The sequence below is a fragment of the Salvelinus sp. IW2-2015 genome, linkage group LG6.1 (genome assembly GCF_002910315.2).
Source record: "Salvelinus sp. IW2-2015 linkage group LG6.1, ASM291031v2, whole genome shotgun sequence".
Classification (NCBI taxonomy): domain Eukaryota; kingdom Metazoa; phylum Chordata; class Actinopteri; order Salmoniformes; family Salmonidae; genus Salvelinus; species Salvelinus sp. IW2-2015.
Genome location: NC_036845.1, coordinates 15,219,772 through 15,225,866, shown reverse-complemented (window position 1 = coordinate 15,225,866; position 6,095 = coordinate 15,219,772). Strand labels below are relative to the sequence as shown.

The following is a 6,095-nucleotide window of genomic DNA, read 5'->3' as shown; positions in this document are numbered from 1 at the left end:
TCTGGTCTCCTTCACCACCAGCAGTTACCATACCCGGTCTGCTAGGTGGTTGCTACTTAAAGTCCCCAGGACATTCACAGTATTAGGCAAGACTGCATTCTCTTCTCGTGCACCAGACGCATGGAATAATCTACAATCCATGCTTCATCTAGATATGTTAGTGCCACTGAATGAATTAAAAATATTGATGGGAGACTCTGTTACAGAGGAATGTAAATGCTTTTTTTAGGCTGGATCATGTTGTTGTATGTTTTAATTATGTAATGTATTGATTGGGGCGGCAGGTAGCCTAGTGGTTAGAGCGTTGTACTAGTAGCCGAAAGGTTGCAAGATTGAATCCCTGAGCTGACAAGGTGAAAATCTGTTGTTTTGCCCCTGAACAAGGCAGTTAACCGACTTTTCCTAGGCCATCATTGAAAATAAGAATTTGCTCTTAACTGACTTGCCTAGTTAAATAGAGAAAAAAAAAAAAAAACTGTTGCTGCCTTCTTGGCCAGGTCTCCCTTGAAAAAGAGACACTGCATCTCAATGGYCTTTTCCTGGTTAAATAAAGGTAAAAAAAAAAAAAAAAAATGGAAGATGACCAGGGGCCAGCGGGCAGTCATCATCCTGCAGCTGTAAATTCCAATCACCTTGTCCAGGTAGTTCACGCCTCCTTTGTTGTGGTTGTAGTCCAGGATGATGGCTGGCTTCCTGTCCTCGCGATCACTGATCGCAGCCGTTTTGTACAGTGTGCTCAGGAGGACCACTTTCTTGTTCCTATTTGGGACGTAAGAAACTAGAGTGGTGGTGGGGATGAAGGCAAACTTTGATGAGAAGCCCTCTCTCCCCTTTGTTGTGAGGAGTGCAGGGGGGAACTCAGGCTTCTTTCTAACTGTGCCAACCATGGTGAACTTCCTCTTCAGGAGCTCCTTGCTGAGTTCAGTCAGTAGCACACATAATCTCAATTTCTCATTGTGTGTGTGTTTTTGTGGTGTAAATAATTTTATAACTGCCGGGTCAAAATGACCCTAAGACCATTGATATACTGTGTAAGCTACATATAGCTTGCCTAAATTGTTTCATGCACTGTAACTGCCCTCCTGAAAACATTAGGAATTGTTTGACTATCTCCTTGTGTCTGTCATGCTTATGTTTGCAATAGCCTACTGTTACAACAGACAAATAACTAAGTTTGTTCGAACTGTTTTGTGTACAAGCGGCAGCGAAGTCACAGAGTGACTGAGCACTGAGCAGCAGCTTAACCTCTCTGGGATATTCGGGACGCTAGCGTCCCACCTCAACAGCAGCCAGTGAAATTGCAGGGCGCCAAATTCAAAACAACAGAAATCCCATAATTAAAATTCCTCAAATATACAAGTATTTTACACCATTTTAAAGATACACGTGTTGTAAATCCAGCCACAGTGTCCGATTTCAAAAAGGCTTTACGACGAAAGCACACCAAACGATTATGTTAGGTCAGCACCTAGTCACAGAAAAACACAGCCATTTTTCCAGCCAAAGAGAGGAGTCACAAAAAACAGAAATAGAGATAAAATGAATCACTAACCTTTGATGATCTTCATCAGATGACACTCATAGGACTTCATGTTACACAATACATGTATGTTTTGTTGCGATAAAGTTCATATTTATATCCAAAATTCTTTACATTGGCGCGTTATGTTCAGTAATGTTTTGCCTCCAAAACATCCGGTGATTTTGCAGAGAGCCACATCAATTTACAGAAATACTAATAATAAAAATTGCTAAAAGATACAGTTGTTATGCATGGAATTTTAGATAGACTTCTCCTTAATGAAATAAAAATAAAATTTAAACTTAAATAAGATTTCAAAAAACTTTTCGAGAAAAGCACACCATGCAATAATCTGAGTACGGCGCTTAGACACAAAACAAGCCATACAGATACCCGCCATTTGTGGAGTCAACAGAAGTCCGAAATAGCATTATAAATATTCACTTACCTTTGATGATCTTTATAGAATGCACACCCAGGAATCCCAGTTCCACAATAAATGTTTTTTGTTCGATCAGTCCATCATTTATGTCCAAATACCTCCTTTTTTGTTCGCGCGTTTAGTACACAAATCCAACTCACGATGCGCGGGCAGGTCCAGGCAAAAGTTCAGACCAGTCATATTACAGTTCGTAGAAACATGTCAAACGACGTATAAATCAATCTTTAGCTGTTTTTATCATCAATCTTCATAATGTTTCAACCGGAGATTCCTTTGTCTGTAGAAATGCAATGGAAGCAGCTAACTTCTCACGGAGCGCGCGAGACTGGCCTCGTGGCATAAAAGGTTCTAAAGACTGTCAAATTCGTAGTGAACCTTAGGAAGTGCAATATGACCCCATAGACGCTGTATATTTGATAGCAATGACTTGAAAAACTACAAACCTCAGATTTCCCACTTTCCTGGTTGGTTTTTTTCAGGTTATTTGCTTGCCATATGAGTTCTGTTATATCACAGACATCATTCAAAAGTTTTAGAACTTCAGAGTGTTTTCCATCCAAATCTACTAATTATATGCATATTCTACTTTTAGGCAGAGTAGCGGCAGTTTACTCTGCGCACCTTTTATCTCAAGCTACTCAATAGTGCCCCATCCCAAAGAATTAAAGGGGTAGACTAGTGGATCGATGCAAGAATCTCCTTTTATTTTTGCAGCAAGTCGATTCAGAAAATCCAGACACAGCCACTCAATGAATCTATTCAATGCAATCACAAGTGACTAGTCTCATTTACTCATTCATCTAGGAGAGAATAAACATGGCACGGGAAGTCACACGTGAAGCACACATTTTTGTTTTAAGTATGTAAAATAACCATTGCAATCTCCAGTCCATCTGTTGTAAGCCTGGAGATTGCAGCCCTATGGATATTGGGTATCACCAGTTGTGAGAGCAAAATTAATAATTAGTTTAGATAAGCTTTACGTTGTTTTAGTATGAATCTCAGTTTTTTTGATGCATTGTGGGTTAAGGGCTTGTAACTAAGCATTTCACGGTAAGGTCTACACTTCTTGTGTTCGGCGCATGTGACAAATGTGATTTGATTTGCAGTAACTGCAATCACTAAGAACACCATGCATGCACACACARACACTACTGCTTACTAACAGCTTTCASCTCTGTATGCTTTAATCAGTCAACACGCATTTCAAGGAAAGAGGGACTCATTGATTGGCCTGTTGGTCCACGTCCACAATACAGAATGTTTACCAGTGATGCAGGTGTCATTTTAAGTCGGAGGACGTGCCCATTATCACGTTTCGCTCAAGACGGTATTTTGATTTGAAAAATGTTTGTGTGGTCTCGGCGGAGCGGTAGCTCGTGCGAAAACAAGCCAACTGAGGTTTGGAACATAAGCTCCTACCTTGAGGACGGGGCTGAAGAGAGTACTGGTTTCGTATGCAAAGGCTGCACAGCTTGATGCAACTGAATGGCAACAACCACTTGAGCTGGAGGGGCCAACACTTAAAGCCAATTTATGCTTGATCTGAAAAATGTGGTCGGAGGCTTCGTATGGAGGGTGTGACGCAATGGCGGAGCATCTGGAGGCATGCAGAGGCCAAATCAWGCTSCATTCCGCATGTCCGTGTGCCTCTCAAATMTTGTAACAATTCGAAGGGCTCCATATAGCTCCACGTTGACATGATTGGTTGACTGTAGCTGAGGGCGAGAGGTCTTGTATAAACACAAACTCACTTTCTTGACAACATCCTTCACAACAGCTCTGTGCTGCTCGGCAAAGCGCAAGAAGTATAAATGCCCTGACATCTGTAGGGGCCACATCGCAGTAAATGCTCTACGYCCACTGCAGATGTTGGATTGACCATGCAGCGCCTTTAATCGGCATGTTAACATTCAGTAACCTTTTGAGAGCGCCTCTAGCCTTTGAACACATTGCTGGGAAAACAAGAAATGATGTGGCGCTCAGGGTCATCATGTGTCCTATAGAAAGGCTATGGTTATACTGTATATGGGGAAGCTTGAGTTTATTGGATTGGACCTACCACCTAAACATCCAATTCAACAYAAAGGCAGTATTTAAGGCACCTTCTTACAGTGTGCAGCATATAGTAATTTGCTAGCAGCTGTATAATGTTGAAAGGATTCAACTAGACTGCAGTGTGTTATGCTATAGGCCGTGGCCTGGCCTTATAAGAAGCAGATTTTAAATGCCTTTCAGATGTTGCATCCAGCTTGAATATGGAGAGAAAAAGCCATTGTCGAATGCTTATGTACCTGTCTTCTCTGAAGCTAAACCAGGCATTTACTTGGTTGCCACACCATTACAGAGTGGACTTTAACATATTTAACAGCGTTGACATCTTTGGCTATCTGACCTGAACTGTAGAGGAAAACTTCTCTCTTGCCTTAACATGCACCTCCTCCCACCTGTCCCCACTCCCAAACAACATCTCTGTGTTTCTATCCACCTCTTCTCATCCCCTTCACTCCATCAGCCAGTCGGGAGGAGACCAAGTGTGCCTTCGCTGATCCGTCCTTCGTGGTCTACTCGTCCGTGGCCTCCTTCTACGTTCCTTTCATCGTGACCCTGCTGGTGTACGCCCAAATCTGTGTGGTGCTGCGGAGGCGGGGKCGACGCACCGTGCCCCGCAGACACGGCCTGCACCCACAGGGAGGAGGCAAGACGGGGGAGGGCCACAGGCACAGGAAGGTTCATGATTAGTCAATCAATCTATCAATCAACTAATCAGCCATTCATCAATCAATTAACCCCATAAAACAGCCAGCCAATAAATCAAAGGCAGGATGAGGAAGTCAAAAAAGCTTGATTTTTAGAAGACAGTAGGTCCAAAAGCAAGCATCTTTGATTTTCTATCCCTCATTCTTTTCTCTCCCTTCATCCTCTCAGAATAAGTGTACCCACCCCGAGGATGTGAAGCTGTGCACTCTGATCATGAGGCCCCCCACCAGCGCCCCCCAACGCAAGAAAGTGGTAAGTCGCTGGAACACTGTGAGCCACTGCACAGGGGAACTACTGTGACCATAAAGTTGGATTCCGAAAACTCCTATAACATGAGCCTTAGATTTGAACTACAGCACATATCTCTACATCTCTTGCTGTTTCCTCTGTCTCTATTTGTCCCTCCCTTCCCATATCTTTTCTTCCCTGTCTCTCTCTTCTCCTCCCCCCTCCCCTATTAGACGTTAGTGAAGGAGGCAATGGTGCACCCCTGGATGAGGAACCTGTGGGGCGTGGTTTCCTGTCCCAGTTAGACCAGAGCCTCCCCCCACCTCACCCCCTCCCCCCTCCGGACGAGCACCAAGGTCTCCCTTTCTATCTCGGTGGCGCCCGCGCCCTTCCTGGCCCTGTCCCCGTCGGTGGCACCCCGCTCCGCCCTCGTACCCCGCCGTGCACATTCGAGGACGGCATGAGTGGCCGCGAGCGATGGAGGGAGCACATGCAGACAGGGAGAAGGGAGCGATGGCGAAGGAGAGGGTGAAAGGGACCCTGTCGCAGCAGAAGGAGAGGAAGGCGACCCAGATGCTGGCTATCGTGCTAGGTGAGAGAAACAGGAGGAGAACATGAGGATGGCTGAATAGAGAGTGCTTAAGCCAGCCAATTCACTCCTTACCCCTTCCCCTTGGCCCTTCAATGTTTGATGATCTGAAGGGAAGGGGCAGAGAGTGAATTGAGACTGACTCACACCCTTAATTCTCCTCCCTCCTCCATCAGGTGTGTTCATCATCTGCTGGCTGCCCTTCTTCCTGACCCACGTGCTGAAGGCCCCTGTGGCAGCTGCTGTATCTCCCCCTCCCTGTACAGTGCTGTCACCTGGCTGGGCTACCTCAACAGTGCCGTCAACCCCGTCATCTACACCACCTTCAACATCGAGTTCCGCAAGGCTTCATCAAGATCTAAACTGCTGAGTACAGGGAGGAAGAGGAGGGGGGAGAGTGGGGGGAAGGACAAGTGTGAAAAGTGTTTGAGTAGTGGAGAGAGGCAAAAAAAGGTCAGAGACTAGAAAATAAACTAAAGAAGGGAGAGAGGTGAAAACAAAAGACAAGAAGGGAGTGGAAGGAGAGATAGAGGGGATGTAGAGAGAGGTGACGG

The 6,095-nt window shown here is 45.0% G+C and overlaps 1 pseudogene; it reads left to right on the top strand.

Annotated features, from left to right (window-relative positions):
• The window catches only part of LOC111965186 (D(2) dopamine receptor A-like), a 27,939-nt pseudogene extending 21,870 nt beyond the window's left edge, over positions 1–6,069 (top strand).
• The last annotated feature ends 26 nt before the right edge of the window (positions 6,070–6,095 follow it).